General features: G+C 45.2%; 1 long non-coding RNA gene across 1 annotated transcript in view; it reads right to left on the bottom strand.

Moving 5' to 3' along the window:
* Positions 1 to 1280: 1280 nt before the first annotated feature.
* LOC127053244 (uncharacterized) overlaps positions 1281 to 21983 on the bottom strand; it is a 45764-nt gene continuing 25061 nt past the window's right edge. Inside the window, exons 3-5 of the long non-coding RNA XR_007774973.1 lie at positions 20718 to 20927; positions 12551 to 12626; positions 1281 to 1475 (exon numbers count right to left, since the gene is read on the bottom strand). This is a non-coding gene — a long non-coding RNA (uncharacterized LOC127053244). The remainder of the gene's footprint in view (positions 1476 to 12550; positions 12627 to 20717; positions 20928 to 21983) is intronic.

Consider the following 21983-nt stretch of genomic DNA (forward strand, 5'->3'; position numbering starts at 1 on the left):
CATGCCCTAAATCAGAAAGATGCAAAAGGGGGCACAACCCCATTTTTTCCCCCTTTGCAGATTATCGTTAAGTTTAAGTTCCTTTCACTCATCTAATGACTGTCCAGATAAAAATTACAGGACCCACTGTACTTTTTGCAAGGAGCCTGGATTCGGGAATAAGTGGCTGGCTCCCAAGAGAACTCTCTGCCATCCAAAGCTGTGTGTGAACGAGTGCTGAGCACATAATGGCTATGTTTTCCTACCTGCTTCAGCCAGTAATTAACTCATTTCTTTCTAAAGCTCTTTGAGAGACACGGAGTATGAAAAATATAATAAGAAACCAAATTATATTCTGTTGATGTACATAATTCTCTGTGCATCTGGATAAGAATACGGCCTGTAGCCTATATTACATTGCATCTGATTCTCATTAGGCACTTGTGATTCCTTCCTGATAAGGTTTTATTGCTGTTTCAGTGACATACGGAATTATAGCTGGAGCTGTTTACTTCTCATTCTGCTCTAGTTTGGTCATTGACTGGACATCTCGCTGTTGTGTTGTAATATACTCTGCTCTTCGAGCAGATTCGTATCAACACAGTTTCTTCTAAGACCGCCCTACTGGTTTGTAGTTTTAAATAAAACTTAGATTCCCTGAAGTGAATTTGGCTGGTCTGGCTTTATTTACAGTAAATGAGAATTGAGCACAAAAGAATCTAGAAAAGTGGAGTTTGCATTTGGCCTTCAGCCATATAGCTCCTGAGAGTTCAACAGAGTGATGCTGATTTTAACCAGCTGAGGAGTTGGCCCTCTCTGTCTGGAGTAGTGGCTCAGTAGTGAAAGTGAGCTACAGAAAATGATTCAAACTGTGGGCTGGCTTACATCCCCTGTGACCTTATTGATTTCAGTGTGATGTAAATCAGCAAATAGTTGACCCCTTTGTGTTTCAACGATTTATTTACTTAAAATACCATTCACATATCTATTTATTGATGTATTTTGGGGTCAAATCTCCAGCAGGTCTCATTTATTGCACACAAAGACCTCTCTTTGCCCACACTATCTTATCCTTTTCCTGCACCACCTCTGCATAAAGCACCACTCATTCCGAATGCACAAAGGCAGATTTTTGTTTGTGCACATGAGTGGACTTGCCAATTTCACAGTTACAATGAAGTAGCTGCAATGGGAATTTGGCTGACTGGGTATTCGAATGTATGAAATGGTAAGGATTAATACTTTCTTCTCTTAGATCTGGATTTGACAGAATAAAATGAACACTTTTGGACACACAAAAAGCAGTCTTTAAGTTCTTTCATCATCACCTTCAAGCAAAGAGAACATTATCAGACGTAATAATAACTCTTGATACAGATTAGAAACATTTCTCCAGATGGTACTTCTGCTTGCAAAACACAGATGTACCTTGATGTAGGAATCCCCACAGCTACCAGTGATAAAACAAAGGAATCAAGACATTCATGAAATTCTTCCTATGGAAAAGGCATAGGCAAGCAATGAACTTCAGCTAAATCTATCTAGGTACCATTCATTGACTATCATGGGGAGGAAATTACCCTGATCCAGAACCAAAATCAGCCAGGTAGCTAGGGCTAAGAATTTCAAAAGTGCTTGTGATTATGGAGATATCCATTTTTTTGGTGCTTGATTTTCAGTGCCTGTTGATTGCCCATCCTCTATAAATGAGGCACATTTCAGTTTCGTCAACTGAACCACCTCAAATCAGGACTAATTTTAAAAAATCTTAACCTAGATCTACATGAGGAGGATCTCCAAGAAGTCAGTCTGTCACTCTGTACTTTTGAATGACATAACTCTGAAAGACTCTCTTATTATGTATCAGAAGTTTATCTTAAGCTGTGCTTGCCATCAGTGCTAGGGGAATGAGGCAATACTAGGATGGTTGATTTACATGGTAACATTTTCAATTTAAGAAAGGATATATTGAAATTGTTTTTCATAAGGTTTTGTGTGTCAGACAGATGGTGCTAACTTTGCTCTTCATTCATTTTTAAGTTTTTCAATCAGGATTGGATGTTCTTCCAAAAAATATGCTGTAGGGATTTTTTTCAGGGAACTTCTGTTGCCTGTGTTACACAGGAGGTCAGGCTAGAATTGATCAGTGGCTCCTTCTGGCCTGGGAAGCTATCAATCAATTGTAAATTCACAATGTTCAAATGATGAGAAATAGGAAGGGACCAGTTCTGTGCTGTCTTTCCCCGGGGAGATGCAGCAGAGAAGGCAGCTCACGGGAAAGAGGGGATGAGCAAAAGTAGCTTTCTACCACTTCTGTGTCATATGCATTCTTGGCTGCTGGATGGAGACAGTGCAACCCCCAGCGTAGATTAGAGAAGCACCAGAGACTGCTCTGATTTATGGGAACCGCACAAGGGCTTCCTAGGGGCATGGGTGGGGCCCGACTCCCACATTTGGGGAGGCTTGGCCTGAGCACTGGAAGCTCCCTAGAAGTGTGAGGGGCCACTGTCACCCGGACTGGGGCCCTACCCTGGCTCCACCCGAGGCCCGCTCCCACTCGGGCTCCTCCCTCTGAGGCCCTGCCCCCAGTCCACCTCCCCTCCGCCCGCTGGGCTCCTTCCCCTGAGGGGCTCCCCCACCTGCACCTCTCTGCCCCCTTCCCCAAAGGGGCCCCCCCAGCTTGCACCTCTCTGCTGTGAAGAAGTGCGAGAGGCAGGCAGAGGGGGCTGCAGTGGAAGTGGTGGAGAAGCATGAGAGGCGGGGGAAAGGGGCGGAGAAGTGGGAGCTGTGAGTGGGGGGGGCTTCGGGGGAAGAGGCAAAGCGGGGATGAGAAGAGGAGCAGCATGGGCAGGGCCCAAAAGGGAAGAGCGGGACATGGGAGTGGGGCCTCAGCAGGGAGTGTGGAAGGGGCCACGGCCTGGGTACCCTTTTGGCAGGGTTCCAAAGGTGGCAGGCCAGTGGCGTGCCTCCAGAGAGAGGTGCAATGCATCCTGTTTGGAGAGATTTAGCCTCCCCTGGCCTATTACACCTGCCGCCCATGCCTATGGGCTGTAGCTCAGACTCCTCAGACCACTCAGTGACATGCTAATTGCCTTCCTGCTCCCGATATACCCAGCCTCAGTAGCCTCATAGTCACTTACATCAGCCCTCCACTGTTTCTGTGCTGGTGGAATACTGCCTGGCCCCTTGCAGTTCCCTAGGGAGCCTCAGTAAGAGCCATTGGGACCTCATACCCAGTCCCCTGCCCTGGCCCTGAGCCCTCTCATGTACCCCAAGCCTCTCATTCCCAGTCCCACCCCAGAGTCCACACCCCCAGCTGGAGCCCACACCCCCTCCCATACTCCGAACCCATCAGCCCCAGCTCAAAGCTCCCTCCTGCACCCCAAATCCCTCATCCCTGATCCCACCCCAGAACCCATACCCCCAGCCAGAGCCCTCACCCCAACTCCCTGCCCCAGCCCGGAGCCCTCTCCCACATGCAAAACCTCTCATCCCTGGCCTCACCCAAGAGCCCACAACCCCAGCTGGTGCCCTCACTGCCATGCACCCACCTCACACCCCAACCCCCTGCCCCAGCCTGGTGAAAGTGAGTGAGGGTGGGGGAGAGCAAGTGACGGCAGGAGGGGGGATGGAGCAAGCAGGGGTGGGGCCTAAGAGAAACAGTGGGGTGGGGGCAGGACCTCATTGAAGGGACAGCTGGTTCAGACCTCTCTTGTGTTTACTGTCCATAGATACGTGGCCACAGGAGTTCAGTGGCAGAAATGTTCATGGAAAAAGTCAATATTAAGTGAGAGTTTGAGAATATTGGCAAATTTTGAACTTGCAAATATGAATATTTGTGCTGGAAACCTGATTGTAAGAGTTTGTCCAGTTAGGGAACAGGAACATACCATGTTGTGACTTTCATATCCAGTAAAAAGCTCAGGCATAGAAATTTGAATAGCAAAGCCAAACTGTTTGTGAATGAACTAGAGGCCAGGAATTATGGAAAGAATCATTACATTTGAGATCATCACAGTCTGTTGTAACTTGGGAAATGGGCAAAACTAAAGTTATTTTGAACCAGAAAACCAAAATATTTTGTTTTGACAAAATGGGACATTTCCACAATTCTAAACTTTTTTCAAAAACAGTTTTTTTAGTCAAGAAGTGTCAGATCTGATCCTTTCCCATGAAATGTTTTGGTTTCAATGATTCAGCACTTCCTGATGAAAAAATAGTTTTGTCAAAAATTCCTCATCAGCTCTAGGAATAACTTATGCATTACAAATTGCCCAGTTCTAAGATTGTTCTCCTTCGGGAGATGTCACAACTCTTTCAGTTACATTAAGTGAAATAACATTTATAGAAAAGATTGAAAAAGCACTCATGCAATGTCAGACTGAGAAGATAAGATTTCAGTTAACTTCAAAGACTGGTATTGAGTGACTCAGTTTCTGATGACAAAAGGCAGTGAGTATCACAAGCAGGATTCATAAAATGAGAAGATTTCCTAACCCCAAAGAATTTCTCATGAACTGAGTGAACAGTTAACCCCTGGAGGTGAGGACCACATGACACAATGAAGGAGAATCAGGAACTAATTTGTCCAGAAATCAGGACATATCCAATGGAAGAGCCATAAATGTCCACTTGTGCATATAATCATAAAATAAACAATGGTTGGAATTTATTAATGTTGACACTGACTTTGCTGTGCAAAGGGAAAATACTGCTCATTTTGGGTCATGTGAAGGGTGTAGGAATAGCAGAGAAACACCAAAGACATCTCATCGAGTCTGCTCTGGGAAGCATTTTGATTTTATTGATTATGTCTGAATTGTTTTTTAGCATCTCAAAATGGAAAATTGCAGACTTCATCTGAACGAAGATGCATGGTCATACAGTTCTTAATGGCCATTTCTTTCAATGTAGCTGTCTTAGGGTCAGAAGGGAATATCTTATACTGAGAAGCAACCTCATTGACTTCAGTAAGAGTACTCATGAAGTATGGTACTTACCTCACCCTGACTTTTGTTCATAATTTGCCCCTCCTCCATGTTGTCTACTTTAATACCCTCCTCTCGCAGGAAGCCTACAAACACCTCAGGTGAAAAGGTCTGAATAAAGTCCCTTTGGGAATGCATCAGCTCCACTTGCTAATTATCCAGAGGGTCAGGGTTGTTAGCAAAGAGAACGAGAAGTACTTGTGGCACCTTAGAGACTAACAAATTTATTTGAGCATAAGCTTTCGTGGGCTAAAACCCACTTCATCGGATGCAAGCAGTAGGAAGACATATATATACAGAGAACATGAAAAAATGGGTGTAATCAATTAAGGTGGACTATTATCAGCAGGAGAAAAAAAAAACTTTTGTAGTGATAACCAGAATGGCCAATTTCAAACAGTTGACAAGAAGGTGTGAGTAACAGTAGGGGAAAAATTAGCATGGGGAAATAGTTTTTACTCTGTATAATGACCCATCCACTCCCAGTCTTTAGTCAAGCCTAATTTAATGGTGTCCTGTTTGCAGATTAATTAATTCCAATTCTGCAGTTTCTCATTGGAGTCTGTTTTTGAAGTTTTTTTGTTGGACAATTGCGACTTTGAGGTCTGTAATTGAGTGACCAGGGAGGTTGAACTGTTCTCCGACTGGTTTAAGAATGTTATAATTCTTGACATCTGATTTGTGTTCATTTATTCTTTTGTGTAGAGACTGTCTGGTTTGGCCAATGTACATGGCAATGTACCATCCTCAGCCAAAGTTTTAACATAGGAAGCTGGGATTCAAAACTAGGTCTCCCATGACCCCTGGGCCGATCACCTTTATTTCCTTCTAATATATACTTTCTTTTATTGTATGCCTGATTACCATGCAGCTTGCTCCGCTATAAATGGCTTGATAAAGGTGATTAGCAATTTTTGATTGCTTCTTTGATTAAGGTAAATTAGGAAATGCTTTAACTAATATCAAGAAAGCCTTTGAAAGGGCGAATCATACTTTATTGCTTTCAACTTGCTAAAATTAGCCTACCACAAAAGGTTGTTGGCAGAAAAAAAACATAACATTTTAAAGAAAGGATAATATTTCCTTCTTTCAAAGCACTTTTCATTCCAAGATCTCAAAGCACTTTAATTAGAAGCAATTAATTTAATTAGGCCTCTGACTAACCCTGCAATCGAGACAACTATTCTGTCACTGGAGAAGATGTATAAGCTGTGATAAAGGGCCAAATTCATTGTTACCCTGCAGCTTCTTTGTGCCAGGTAGCTGGGTCATAAGGCAGATTTAACCTCCCCTGGGGAAGGGCACCGTGGAGAGGGCCTGTGGCTCGTATCAGAGAAGCACTGCCAGCTGTATGCTACCTCTGCAGTAGTGCCAGCCACAAGGGGCACTCTGTGAAAGGCTGGGGCAGGCCATGTGTGGACACGAAGAAAGAGGGGGCTGTTGGTAGGTGGCAAGGGGCATGGCCAGGGTGGCCTTGTACCCCGGTAATTCTGTACCACTCCAAAGCCCCAGAGGGGCTCTTGTAACAGGGGAGCAAGTTAGGGCTGAATTAGAGATGACTCTGGGTCAAAGAAAAGTGGAGTGATTTGTCCTTGGCTCCAGTGACTTAATTGGGATGTCACAAGGCATAAATCAGTGCAGTATTTGGCCCTCTGGCTATGTAAAATGTAACAGGGAAATACAAGTTGCATTTATTTTCATCTCAGCCAAGTCTTCTGAGGAAGAAAGCTGCTTTTGGGAGGAGACTCTCATGAGCAGGTTGCCTGGCTGATCTTGAGACCTGATCCCATGATCCCTGCACTCTGACAGCCTCTGGGTACAGCTAACAATTTAAAATGTGTATCAACATGCCAGGCAAGCCCTTTCTCTCTATCTGTGGCATAGCCTTCTGTCACATCCCAGGGCACACCTGCCATGACAGAGAGTCTCATCGCTAACACAGTAGGTGCTGTTTTATGAAGAAGCATAGCAGTGTACTAATTAAAGGCCTCAACTCAGAAAAGGATCCTGCCAGGGGAAAAGGGATTATCACTAAGGAACAACCTTTCTGATAAAAGGAAAGCAGCTGATTTAGCAAACAGTTAAGTATGACAATGCCATTATAGGATAGCAACAGAGACCAAGAGCTCATGTCCTACTGTTGGGAAGCTATGCATATAACTCTCCTGACTGGTGCAGGTGAAATTAATGGCAGCAAGGAGCACCTACACGTGGCTTTTTGCATTACAGGTACCATATCAAGGGGTTAATTTATTCTAGTTGTGAAATTTCCATAACATTATTAGGTTTGGTGTCCTAATTAACCTGGAGTAACCCCTATTCAGTTACCAGGGGAAAAGGGACCTGCTTATCCTGGGGCTAATATACCTGCCTTTTATCACTCTCCTATACCTGTCTGGCCTGACCCCATCACAATACAAATTGGATAATTACATTCAGCAAATCATATCCTTTCCAATGATATCTCACCACTCATCTTGCATAAAACATCTTAGTTATGCCATATTCATATCATAACCATATTTCTATGAAGAATATGGGGTCTAGCGTCACACCAATGTTTGCCTGAGCAAAGACAAAACCTGGCTCCAGGACTAGACCTCACTCTGGGAAGATACAGGTGCCTGGCGACATATGCTCAAGATGTTTAAAACAATGTAATTTATTGTAGTGTGTGATGACTATATAGTGATTGCCCAGTGCCCCCAGTCACTCAGTCATGTCAGGTGGCCCCTCTGAGAAACACTTTCCTGTTTAAACATACACGTCCTCTGAAGAAAGCTGCAGCATTCTCTTGCTCGGAAAAAGAATATTCTTGCTTCAACATAAGTCTCTCTTCAATTAACAGTCTGAGAAATAGACTACTTAGAAGTTAACCTCCCCATCATATCCACAGGTAGATAAGCATGTTTTCTGAAACGCTTACTCTGAGTAGCACCTTCCTCGGATTTCAGTGTGATTTCTCCCAAGGCAGTAAGTGAGTAAGAGTACCGGAATCTTGCCCTAATGTAACATGGCTACAAGATCTGTTGTTTCTTTAGTACACACAACAAATAAAACAAATCAGTGGATTCATACCAGGGATCAGTTTGCCTCAGCCAATCTAGAAAATGAGATCCTGAATGGAATAGATTTAGTAGGTGAAGGTAAAGCAAAATTTTTATTTAAGGTCTTACAGGGCTCACTTGTTAGTCTCTGCCACTGTGCCTTGAATAGCTGTTGTGTGTAGGGACACAATGTATATTTTAACAACGAGCTTTCTGATGCTGCAGTCCTTACTAAGGCTTTGAAATGAGTGGGACTTTTGTCCAAGTAATGAGGGTACTGAACTGGGCTCAGAAACTCAGAATATGCAGTGATAGGCAGAGAAATCTCTCCAGATTCATTATGCATTCATTAGCAAATATCCCATGAGTGGAACGTGATTTATTAAAAACTAAAGAATGCCCTGGGTTTTGCTAGAATGTAGGTTTTTGTTGCACTCAGGGCACTTTATGTGAAACAGATGCACAGTCTATAAATCAGCATATCCCGCAGTAAGGATAGACTGCATTTTCTGTATAAATTAGCGTTCACTCCAGAGGTAAATGCTGCAGATGAAAACATGGCTGGTCTTCTCAAAATCATTGATCATCATTTTGGAGGTGCAACAATAGGGAGAGGGTCAAAAGGAGTTTAGTTACAAGATGGGAGAGTAAGAATACTTGAAACTTATAACCACCATCCCTACTTGTATTTCTTCAGGTTCCTCTTAAGTTCTTTCAAGTGCAAGCCTCAAAAAGGAAAACAAATTAAAATCTTTCTTCAAGATCATAGTAGCAGCAAATCAGTTTTACAAAAAAAAAAAAAAAAAAAAAAAAAAAAAAAAAGGCTCTGCAACGACATTAATCAGTGATCCAGCTTCTAGTGCGGGGCAACATTTAGAGTGACATTGCTAGGAGACATAGCTGAGAAAGCAGTGTAACTTGGCAGTAAGGAAGAATATTCTGTTTGAGAAGTACTAGAATCTGTATATAAAAAGACAAATTATATCTTCTAAAAGGAATTTAGAAATGCAATAGGACAGAGAAGTTTTTTTTAATAAAAGTAGTAAAGAAAAATGTCATGTGATAGAATTTTCCTGGAAGAGTTTGTTGTTCATGACTGACCAAGATATAAAATACAAAACAGAATTCCACCAACTGCAATTTATAGGTGCCTGCATAAGAATATATCTATATATTTTTAGTCTAACTTTTCCTTGCCTCTACTGATGCTGCTTTAAGTGGCTTTCGGAAAACTGCCAGTGTAGTATTGAATACATTCACTACCTAAAGCCACTAAGTAGAAGTTGCATCCTACTACATAAAGGCATCCAGGAATTCTCTGAATGGAACACATCTTCATTTGTATCACATCTAAAAATTGCTTAAGGTGTAGATGAAAAAATGTAAGTATAGTTATTCTAAATGTAGTTCATGGATAAAAGTGCAGTTCATTTATGACGGTTGCCAAATCCATAACGGGCAATGTAAGTGTATTACTAAATGATTAAACTGGAGGTTCTCTTCCTCTGGCTATCAGGCAGTATTACCATTGCATTACCCACTGAATAAAGTAATCTACTGAAGCTTCCTGCCAGTTCAGAAGTATAGCCAAAATTCCTTTTCCACTCTATTTAGAGATTGTATTTAAAAAGCCATCTGCCTTGTGGCAGATACAGTTTTCCCTCACTATCATTTACTCAGACTCAATAAAATATGAATCCTGTGGATTTAAAGTTGATTAAAAGGGTACGCTTGTTTTTAAACCTCACAAACGGCATGCATGCATAGGCCTCTGTTAATGGGATTCAGGAGGTATCAAACTACACATTCTTCGACTCAGGAGTGAAATCAATGCTGGGTACATGGTTGAGTTATAATGGATTCAATGTGACAAACTTTAATTATGTTTTTCATTACGTTACAGGCTTGTCTGGGTCTGGGTATTCCATTGTGAAGAAAGTTTTAAACATTACAAGGATCTCATTTATTGATGCCTTTATAATTTAATAGATCTCAAGAGCATTTTCCATTATCTGGGAAGAGCTGTGTAATGTGAGACAAGACAGAGTCTCAGTGACCAGATTGGCAAGGTGGGTGAGGTAATATCTTCAGCTGGACCAACTTCAGTCCCAGACTGCGAGGACCAGTCCAAGAAGTGGTGTGCGCGCGCGTGTTGACCTTAGATGAATTAACTGAAAACGACCAATCTGAAATCTGTTTGTAGCGCTGTAGCCATGTTGGTCCCAGGCTGAGGGGCCCTGGGGCCAGCATCACTTTTTACCAGCTATAAGAGTGAGCGATGGGGGGAGGGGACAGAGAAAAGTGAGTGGGAGGCAAGGTTTTGGGGGGGAAGAGGTAGTGTGAGGGCAGGGCCTTAGGGAGAAGGGGCAGTGCAGGGGTAGGGCTACAGTTCGGGTGCCCGTGGCATCCCCTTCCCCCCTACTTTGAGAGAGCTTCCATCACTCCTGCCCAGGATATTAGAGAGACAAGATGTGGGGTGAGGTAATATCTTTAGTTGGACCCAACTTTTGTTGGTAAGAGAGAGACACTTTTGAGCTTTAGGTCCTAAAGAAGAGCTCTGTGTAGCTTCGGAAGCTTGTCTCGTTTACCAGCAGAAGTTGGTCCAATTAAAGATATTACTTTACCTGGCCTCTCTCTCAAATATCATGGGACCAACACAGCTGCAAAAACCCAGCTTTTGCCATCTGGGTTTGAAACAGAGAAGAGATCCATTAATTCAACCTTAATACCAACGTTTAATTTTAGGAGTTGCAGTAAAAAAGTAATAAGCCCAGCCACAGGCACCAGCTTCCTCTTTTCCCCAGGGATCCTCACCCCAGCTCAGTTCCAGGCCCTGCTCCCACTCCATCCCTTTCCCAAAGGCCCCATCGCCATCCTGCTTCTTCTTGCCCAGTTCCACCCCCTCCCCCAAGCGCGCTCTGTTCCTGCTCCACCCCTCTCCCCCAGTGCCTCCTGCATGCTGTGGAACAGCTGATCATGGCAGGTGGGAGGTACTGGGGGCAATAGGGAAGCTGGTTGCCAGTGGGTTCCCCAGCCCTGGAGCATTCACAGAGTCAACACTTATGAGCCCAAAATAAATATACAGATAGACCCGAACTGCCTTTGGCTGTGCCCATCTCTAATAACTATCCCACTCATCCATACATTAGAGAAACATCAATGCCAAGCCTTAGAAGTAGACTGCAGAATGAACTGAAGCTCTCCTTGATCTTCCATGCAAACTCTCGGCCTCAACTAGCCAACTAGCCTGAACACCAGACTTGGGCTTTCAATTTGACCAACTACATTTGAGATCTGGGTTGTTAACGATAAAGGGATATTAATAAGTTGAAATATTTTAACAGTTCTCTCATAACAGGCATCATACCATTGTCCAGATCCTCAACTGGTGTAAATTGACTTCAGCTGGTGTCAATCTTTGTAGTTACATTGAGGACCACAGTGAAAACCTCGGGTACATATTTAGTCTCAAGGCACTTGTTTTCTAGGCTATTTTCTCATTGCAGTTTAACCTTGGGGTGACACTGACATGACCAGGGAAAGGGAAGGATGGTTGTGTAGTTAAAGCACAAAACTTGCACTCCTGTGGGTCACACTGCCTTGGTTTACTCTTGTGTAACATGAGGATAGCCACACTCTCTTACTTCACAGGGTTACTAAATTTAGGTCTGTACAGTGTTTTGAGATCCTGAGATCAAAGAACGGTCTCCTAAGACTTGCGATTAAATTTGTAATCGATTGCTTCAGCAGCTTGGGGTCACACTCTGCTCCTTTACACTGGTATAACACCACAGACTTTGGCCCACTTCAATTTGAGTGAACAACTAGCAAAGTGAAGTGGAAGAATTATTAAATAATGCAACGGTTCTCAACTTTTTTCATACTGGGCCTCCCAACAGCTCTTCCACTTCCATCTAGCCAGGACTTCCATCTCACTTAGCAGTATGGGAGAGCAAGGTGGGGTCAACACCTCCAGGCTGAGAACCCCTACAATAGTCGAAATTGATGAGATATTAAAATCCACATATCAAGACTTAGATTGGAAGCCTCATCTGAAACTTAAGCATTTGCAGTGTAGCACTTTTATTCCATGTTTTCCCACTGTGGGTTTTATCTGCATGCTATTGATCTCTATTCAGTGCAAGGCTCTAGGCAGCAGACACATATGGGAAAGAACCACCACCACAACCACCCAGCAAGTTGTCTATCTCCTGTACTCACCTAACAAACTGACAAATGTTTCAGCATCGTGGGTGGATTTAGTTCTTGGGCACTACTTCCATCATCCAGCAGCAGAAAGGAGACATGGGAACGGATGTGCCAGAAGTAGCTAACAAAAATGATGGCATTGCCCGAGAAAAATAGGGACACAGAAGTGAAACCCCAAACAGACTTTCCTTTAGTTCTGGCAGGCCTCGCTACATGGACATCTTAGGACACCCAGATGTAGCACGGGGCATGAATGATGGGTACCAGGGAAATCCCATTGAGTGGGATACTAGAAGACGGCATGGTACAGGCTATTCAAGCACTTACCACTCTTCAGCTCCTCTTTGAAAGGGGAATGCTTCCGGGAGAAACTGAACTCTTGGTGTGTGCTGCAGCTGACCGCCTGCATGTTTAAAGTACGGGTGACAATAAACACCCCAGCAAACTCAATACTGACAAACACAAAAGAGCCAAAACTCTTGCCATGGACTGTCCGAGCCAAAACCAGCCTCGAGACATTGTGTTTGTTAAATGGCACAATTCCATTTCGCTCAGTGATTAAAACTTTCCTTTCCTTTCACGTGGATGGCTTGTTTTACCTTATTTCCATCTGTCACATTGCGTCCTGCTGTACATGGTGCCTTGGGATTCTCAAAGCACATCAGTGGCAACCCTGTTTCCTGGCTTGGAATTAGCAGGGATACATGATGTAGCGTTCCCATTAACATACTGCAGTCTGCATCAAGGATGCATGTTCTTCTCTACTGCTCTATCTTGGACTCCAAAAACTCAACTGGCATATTTTAACAGACAGTTAATTAAGCAATTCCCCCCCCCCAAATCCCTCATTACCAGCCATTTTCATTAAGCAATTTGTGCGCTATCATTAACTCTCTTCACTGGTTTACAACAGCCACTGGTTAGTTATCAAATAAAAGTAACAACCATAGAACTCAAAAATATAAGGACTTGTCTCTTTTCCTTTGTATGCTGTATATTACAGGAGCGTGCAATCTTAATATATGTTGATTATTTTGTTTTATTGATGTGGTTTTGGAGAGAGATTTGTTGCAAATGGTACAAAAGAAACAAACAGTCATTAGTAAGAACACAGGATTTGCCATCCCAAATTAGATCATTATCCTGTCTTATCCACTATTCTGCCTTTAGCAGTGGCCAAAATCTGGTAGGATAGAAAGGGGAAATCCCTATAATGCATGTAGCCAATTGTTCTGCTTTGCATGTGAAAAGGCAATTCCTTTATAAACCCTGCTGATATCCTCTTCTACCCTAAGGCACAAGATCTGAATATCCAAGCTAATTGCAGATCTAGAAATTGTTCATGAAATTTCATCGGACACTTTTTAATTTAATCTGTCAAGTAATCTATAGTAAAATATACCACCACAAAGTAAAACAGTACAAAGAGAGCTAGCTGTTTGTCATAGTTTTTAAAACTCAGAAACTATAGTGGACATAAATGAGAGATCTCCTTTAAGTTGCACTGTTCCATTAGAGGCAGTGGGTCACCTACAAAGCCCAAATGAATGACCATCTTTGCCCTGATATCAAAGCAGGATCGGGCCTTATACGAAGGGATAGTGACTTTCCATTCCTCTACATTTAATCAAGCGAGCCCTCTCACCTTACAGGACTGTGTAAGAATGAGGAACTGATGAGCTTTTACTAAGTCCTCCGGATCTTTTATGCCTTTGGCCAAGTCCCTTAGAACACTGCAACAGAGGACCAGAGAAATCAGCGCCAAGTCATGTCTTATAGGAATGATTGGTGAATGTTTTTTAAAGTTTTCAGAGATACTTAGGGGCTCTCCCTGATCCTGGGGGCTGCTGAGTAGCCTCAGTTCCCACTGTAGGCAACAGGAACAGAGGGCACTCGCCACTTCTGAGGAGGACTGGGCCCTAAATGGGAGGAAATGGTAAGGAGAGAGAGATGCTGCCAGACACAGAATGATAGATACAAAATAAGGGGTGGGGGCACATGTGAGCAGAATACAAAGTGACGGAAAATTCTGGAGAGGGAATAGACTTAGAAGTTATGGTACAAAACTCACTGTCTCAGAGGCCCCCCCCATCCAGAGCAACCTCCTGTGGTAGGCTGTGGCATGACAGGAACATCTGCCTCAGTTTTCCTCCTTCAGACTTCCCAGATATAGTCAAAAACATCTTTCCAAGTATAAAAATAGCTCTTAGGGGGTTCCTTTATTACAAAAGTCCTGTGCTCATATTATAACAGAAGTCCCACAACCATAGGCCAGAAATTCCCCCAGCATAGTCCAAATGGTACATGCAACATACTGCTCTGGTGTCCCTTACCATGGCCCAGCTTGCCAGCATCCTTCACCATGGCCCGGCTCACCAGTTCCACCCCTACTGGCCCACTTTGATTCACAGAACCAGCAGGGGTCTCCCCTCTGCTGCTCTCTGCCTCAACCCTTTTGAGCCTTCTCTGGCCTTCGTTCTCTAGCTCAAGGAGGACAGCCAGCTGGCTCCTCCACTGGCTTCCTCATAATTCCTCATGCTTTCTGCAGCTGTCTCCAAACTTTTCCTGACAATCTCACCAGAGCTCTCCATGATGCATTATAGCCCCTGGGTGCTGCTTCACCATCCTACTTGGCCAGATGGGAGCTAGACCTACTTCATTTGCTGCTGGGCCCAGCCACCCTATGACACATCTAATCTCCTCCATTTCAGGACAGTCGCAGTGAAAAAGCACTGAAGATAGTGGGATACGGTGACAGGAAACTACAGTAAAGAGTGTGATAAACCTCAAGACACCAAAGGAGATAGCTCACCTCACCACTGCAGGAAAGGATATAATTTGTAACAGGCCAAAATCCAAAGCTTTGGTCACCCCAAAATACCAACCTGTAGGCAGTTTGCTCAGTCCTCCAGCTAGCTACTTAAGTTCTTGGCCCCTCCCCTTTCTACTTCATGAATGTAACAATTGCAATTTCAAAGTACTTTACTGCAATGTAGTGCACTCACTTCTCACGAGCACCCCTTTCTCAGTGTGTGTTCTTGCACACTCTGTTTGTGGTTGGTCCTTGGTTACTCAGCCCTAGGGTGACCAGATGTCCCAATTTAATAGGGACAGTACCGATATTTGGGGCTTTTTCCTATATAGGCTCCTATTACCCCCCACCTCGTCCCGATTTTTCACACTTGCTCATGGGTGGCAAGTTCGTAGAAATTTTGGTGGTGCCCAGAACCTGCCCCCTCAAACTCCACCCCTACCTGCCTAAGGCTCTGGGAGGGGGTTTGACTAGGGGGAGGAGGTCTGGGCTGCAGGTTCTGGGCTGGGGATTAGTGTGCAGGAGGGGTGCAGGGTGCAGGCTTTGGGATGGAGTTTGGGTGCTGGGTGCAGGCTCCGGGCTGGGGCAAGGGGTGGGTGTGAAGGAGGGGGTGAGGGATGCAGGCTTTGGGATGGAGTTTGGGTGCAGACTCTGGGCTGGGGTCGTAGGAGGGGGTGAGGGGTGCAGGCTCTGGAGGGAGTTTGGAGGCAGGAGGAGGTGTACGCTCTGGAAGGGAGTTTGGGGATGGGAGGGAGTGCAGGGGTGAGGGCTATGTGGTTGAGGATGAGGGGTTCATGATGCAGGAGGGGGCTCAGGGCTGGGGCAGAGGATTAGAGTGCGAGGGATGAGGGTTGGGGCTGAGGATGAGGGGTTCATGATGCAGGAGGGGGCTCAAGGGCTAGGGCAGAGGGTTGGTGTGTGGGGTGAGGGCTGTGGCTGAGGGGTTCATGATGCAGGAGGGGGCTCAGGGCTGGGGCAGAGGATTAGGGTGCAGGGGGATGAGGACTGGGGCTGAGGGTTTTGGGGTGTTGGAGAGGCTCAAGGTTAGGGTAGAAGGACAGGGTAAAGGCAGCCTGCCCTGCCATCAGGGGATGGGGGGGTGCTAGGTCCCTGGGGCAGCAGTTCTGCCAGGAGCCTCTCCGCATAGGAATGTGCTACAGGGGCAGCACAAGCAGGCATGGGAGAGGCACGCGCCGCTTTCTTCCAGGCAGGTACACAGCGGGGGGGAGATGCGTAGGGGAGCGGGGGCCAGGGCCCGATCCAGGCAGGGCTGGGGGAGAGACCCAGCTCCAAATATTGGTGGAGCAGGGCCCCCAGCCCTGAATATTCCTGGTGCCCGAGCACCACAAAAGGATATAACCCTGTCACCTATGCACTTGCTATCCGGTCACCCTACTCAGCCCTCCATCCGAGTCTCACACAGTCTGTATGTGAAATAAAAACAAAGCAAACCCCTTTCAGGGTACGAGTCCAATAGGGGCCTCCCTCAGCACCCTCTGTAACTTCTCTCTCAAGCTGTCACTGCTCCAGTACAGGGAGGTGCCCCAGAGCTCCCTCCCTGGAGGTAAATGTCTTCGCCCTCAGGGCCTTTCTGACCCAGCTAAGCCACTAGAAGAGTTCAGTTCCCCTTCTGGGGTATAACAATGTAAAGTCCAGGCCACTCGCCCAGTGGCTGGTGGGGGTGGGACCAGGTCCACACTCTACTCTGGGTCCCAGCCCAGGGACCCTATAGATTGCAGCTGTGTCGCGTCCCTTTAGATGGCTGCTCTAATTCCCTGGGCCACTTCCTCATGGCTCCAGCACGTTCTTCCTCAGGGCCTTGTCCTGGTGGAGTCCCAGCAGCCAGCCCGGTGCTCCTTCGAGGTTCCTTAAGCCTCTACCAGCACCGTTCTGTCCGAGGTCCTGCAGCTCCCTCAGGCCCACCCTCCACTCTCTTCCAGCTCCAGCAAGGAACTGCTCTCACGCTGGCCCTTGCAGGTCTTCTTATACTAGCTTCCTGGGCCCCGATTGGCTGTGTCCCACACAGCCGCTCTAGGCAGCTTGGAGGACCTCTCTGTTGCCCTTTTCTGGGCAGGGCTGTGAGGCCTCCAGCAGGCCTAGTCCATCCTGCCACGTTTAACACGTATAAAGGGCTACATCCAAGGATCAGGTCTGCAGGACCCGGTCACAATTTTTTAAGCTATCCATCCTGTGATAGGTTGGACCCATCTTTCCAGGGTGTTACCTGTTGCATTCGGGTCCCACCAGCCTGGGTTCCTCCCACTCTGTGCTGCTAGGACAGGCTCTCAAGCCCCCTTCCAGCACACGCACAGGTAGGGTCACACACAACGGCAGAATCACACAGCGTCTGCAATCAGGTCTGTGCGGAAGGACTCAGCTCAGGAAATTGCCCAGCACTTTGGTGCACACTCCCTTTGGAGTATAAGCCCAAGATTATATTGTCTTGCACTGTGTAGATATTTATACATGGTAAGCTCATTAAATTTACCTCCTCCCTCAATGTGGAGGAAAATATGCACAACTCTTTGCCCTCCCCCCCCTCAAGTATGAATTGCACAAACTGGGTTTTGGAATAAAGAAGAAACAAGTTTATAAACTATAAAAGGTAAATGTTAAGTGATTATAAGGGACAAAACAGATAGATATATCTCCATAATTATTAATCAATCTCATAGAACTGGAAGGGACCTCATTGAGTCCAGTCCCCTGCCTTCACAGCAGGACCACGTACTGTCCCTGACAGAAAGAGAAAAATAAAAATGACAGCTGAGATGCTTGGCTGAGTAGAGCACATAGTGTGGCTCAGTTATGGGTGTGTCCTTTGCACATTCCCCTCATTCCCATCCTGGGTACGCTGTGTTTTGTGACAGATTCCCAGTATAACCAAAAAGCCACTTTAAGTTCAGCTGGCTGCCAGTGACTCAAAGGAGATGGTATGGTAGCCACGGATCAGTAAGGAAACCTTGACCATACCCTGCTATGATGGCAGCATGGAGGAATGTAGATCTGTCAGGTCTCAATGACTGGAAGATCCCCTACACTGGGGTAATCCTTCTGTGACTTACTACCCTAGCTTCAAGAGTAGAATCTGTTGGGGACAGAGCACAAAGACGCAGACTATCTGGCCAAGAGATTCTTGGGGGACACGAAGAGTGAAGGCTGGGAAGAAACAGGGATTTCAAAGAACGTCTTGCCAACCCATAATCAGAGCTTGATCAGTCTGGATGTTACAGGCAGAAATTATGGCAGCACATTACTTCAGAAAGGGACACTGAGCCTGCTCTGACGCATAGATCTTGGCAAAGAAATTAGTTTCAAATGTTGCACGGTTATAAACTGGGTCTGACATTGTCTTTTTGTGGAACTAAGATTGGTTTATTTGCTCCCAATGTACTGTGCCATACTTCTACAAAATCCCATCTCTTCAGAAGGTGTTGGGTTTTTTTTACTTAAGAAACTTGTCCTGCCTTTTATTATATTTGTATTAACTGTAATAACACAACTATGCAGGCAACCCTCTTGCAGCTAAGTTTCGAGTGTGGCTCGATATGGATAAAAAGATTGGCTGGTAATAGATACAGCTGCTCAGATCCAAATGACAGGTGAAATAGCACAAGGCTAATGAAGAGAGTGGAAAGTGGATACCTACCAGTGTGAACATTGGATTAAGGCCCTGATTCCCAGCAGCACTAGTTAGTAGTAGTTACTAGTACTTTGCACCCACTGTCTACTCACTTTGCACTGGTATAAATGCCTTCCCCTTGTGTAGCTGACGGAGAAGAAACAGTTCCTGGATTTACCAATTGATTTAGCTTTGAACCAGCTACATCTCCCTCTGTTCCAAGGGATGGGACCCGCCCCACAGAACTTCTTCAAAATATCCTGATCATCCTAGGCCATATTCACATTTAAGCAAACCTTTACATTGCTTTACAATTTCAGGTAAATCCCACAAGGGCAGTAACATCTTCTAATTAGCCATCTCTCCTAGCCCTGCTAGCACAAGGATCGTGACTGTGCTCAATCCTTGCATGGGAATGCTTCTTGCACACTCATGTAGCAACAGGGCACACCTAGCTCTTCATGTTCAGGAGTTGTGAGACTTTGTCAAATAATTTATCTGTAATAATGGATCTCATCTACACTACTTACATAGATTCTGAAAGGCTTTGTTATGTGTCTATGAAGAGTAATGGTGTCCTATTAATGTGCATATGCACTCATCCCATTAAGACATCTCACCTCTATTGCCAATTAATAATCTAGAAACGAAGACAAAAAGCTGAAATAGGGCTAGCTAATACCAGGCATCTCAATCAACCAAGGCTGCAGCTGGATGAGAATCAAGTTCTATGCAGCTCAAAGCACTTTAGCAACGTCTGGTAAGTAAGTACTGCATGTGTTGTTATTAATAACTGAGGTCACTGTGGTGAGATTATAGGGTGACCAGATGTCCCAATTTTATAGGGACAGTCCCGATTTTTTGGGTCTTTTTCTTATATAGGCTCCTATTACCCCCCACCTCCTGTCCCGATTTTTCACACTTGCTGTCTGGTCACCCTAGGTGAGAAACATGGAAGTCAGGAGAGTTTTACCTGCTAATTATTGATTTTCTGTGGACTAGGAGGTTCCCAGCATTTTCAAATGCCAAAGCTGCATCAATGTACATGTATTAAAATCGTTTTGTGGGCACTACAGTTTGTGGCTCCAATTTATTGATTGCCAGTTAACTGACATTAAGAAATGCAATTGTAAATGCAAGTCTAGACACTCCCTGTTTGTTCCAGGATACATATGTTTGTGGTTTATGTGTGTCCTGGAAGAAACAATTGGGGAGGGGGGAGTGTCTGACTCTAGACTCATATCTACCCTTCTTTTAGTTAATTGGCAACCAATCTGAACTAAAACAGGACAGCAAACACTAATCTAGAAAAATCCCCTGGGCCAGGCACTATACAAACAAGCCTCAAAAGACAGTTCGTGTTTGAGAGAGCTTGAAATCTAGGTGAGCAATCTAAATCTGACTTGATTAATTATGAACAATTCACTTTGAGGAAAAAATTTAGTAGAAAGTCTGATTTGGGTTAGATACTCTAGCTCTCCAGGCTAATCCAACACAATGTAAGGGGAGCAAGGAATAGCACATTATACTGACATATTTTGCTGTGGTTGCAGCTCACTTTTGAGGGTAACTTTAGCTGACTTCCCTCAGTTTAGGGGAAAAAACCCAGATGTCTAAAGTAATTTAGTCTCATCAGCTCCTATTTAAACACAGAGATCCTGGCTTGATAACCTTTGGCATGCTGGTCCTACATGACCCTAGTAAATAATCAAAAGAACCCCCATTCTCTAAGTCATTTATCTTCCTGCAGAAAACAATGATTAATTAGTTTACAATAAAAAGTTCACATTTGCCCTTGACTAGGCAGAAATATTATTTGCATTCTTCCACAGCATGCTTTAAATTAAAATCATTAGCTGCCTTATGTAATTTAAACCATGAAGAAACCAAAACATGATTAAAAATATGACAATGGGAGGTGGCTATAAAATTGAAGACTAAATGAGTGAATTCAAAAGACTAGCTTAGTCCCTCAGTGCGTTGTGGTATGCATTTCACTTATTCTAAAGTATTATATTGTCAGCACTAGTAAACACTAAATACATGCAGTACGTACTTACCAGACATTACCAAAGTGCTCTGAGCTGCACAGAACTTGATTCTCAGTTGCAATAAGCTTGTAAAGTGGTGCAAATGGCTCCCTATGTGTTCTCATCACCATGGCAGCTGCCAAGCTGGTCAAAGGACTCCACACTGGCCCTGGACAGATCAGGAGGTGTATTGTTTGGCTAGCGTCCATTGCACTACAGTTATCTCCTGCTTTCCACGGCCTGTAGGAAAGCAAAGTGTAAATCAGAGTGACCCCGATGCTGCTCTAGCTTACCCCTAGTGCTGGGTGGGTCCCTGTGTGGCCCCAGAATACAGGGAGCATGAAGTTGTCTTGAAGCCACCCCATGCCCCATCCTTATCCCAGAACAGGAAAAGAGTCCCTGAGAATCAGGCACTTAGCATCCATTATTCCCATGCAATAGGAAGTGGCTACAGATGCAGATTATTTTGCTCAGTCACAAGATGGACTGTTATGGAATCAGAGTGCTAATGTGCTCTTCATTATGGGAAGGATACAATTCTGTCATGGAGGTCACAGATTCTGTGACCTTCCTGATTTCTTCTGAGGCGCAGCTACCAGAGCAGCAGCCATGGAAACAGCTGACTGGTGGTCAGCCCTGGGGCCTCTCGAACCGCTGGCCGTCCACCAGCCCAAGAGCAGTGGCCACAAGATCAGCAGACCAGCGGCCATCCCCGGGGCTGCCAAACAGCAGGCCAGTGGTCAGTCTGGGGCCGTCGGAACAGCAGGCCAGCGGTCTTCTGCCAAAGCACCTCTCCCTGGCCTGCCAGAGCAGCAACTGGGGTTGGGTCAGCCCACCTGAGGCTGGAGCAGCAGAAATCAGATCCTGCCGCTGGAGCCATGGTGGGGCTGGAGCAGCTGCAAGCAGGACTGGCTCCAGGCACCAAAGCAGGAAGCAGGTGCTTGGGGTGGCCAATGGGAAGGGGCGGCATGTCCAGGTCTTTGGCGGCAATTTGGAGGCGGGTCTCTTGGTCCCTCTTGGAGACAAGGACTGACCGTCAAATTGCTACCAAAGAATGAAGCGGCAGTGGTAAAACTGCTGCCAAAGTGCCGCCAAGCGCAGCTTTTTTTTTTCCCCCCCTCCAGCCGCTTGGGGCAGCAAAAATGCTGGAGCCGGCCCTGGCTGCAAGCCATGGCAGCGCTCAGTCTGTCCCCCGCCCAGGGACAGGTTGTGGGCTTCCATGAATTTGTTTATTCCTCATGATCTGTCCCTGACTTTTACTAAAAATACCTGTGACAGAATCTTACCTTAATTATG

The sequence above is a fragment of the Gopherus flavomarginatus genome, chromosome 6 (assembly GCF_025201925.1).
Source record: "Gopherus flavomarginatus isolate rGopFla2 chromosome 6, rGopFla2.mat.asm, whole genome shotgun sequence".
NCBI lineage: Eukaryota > Metazoa > Chordata > Testudines > Testudinidae > Gopherus > Gopherus flavomarginatus.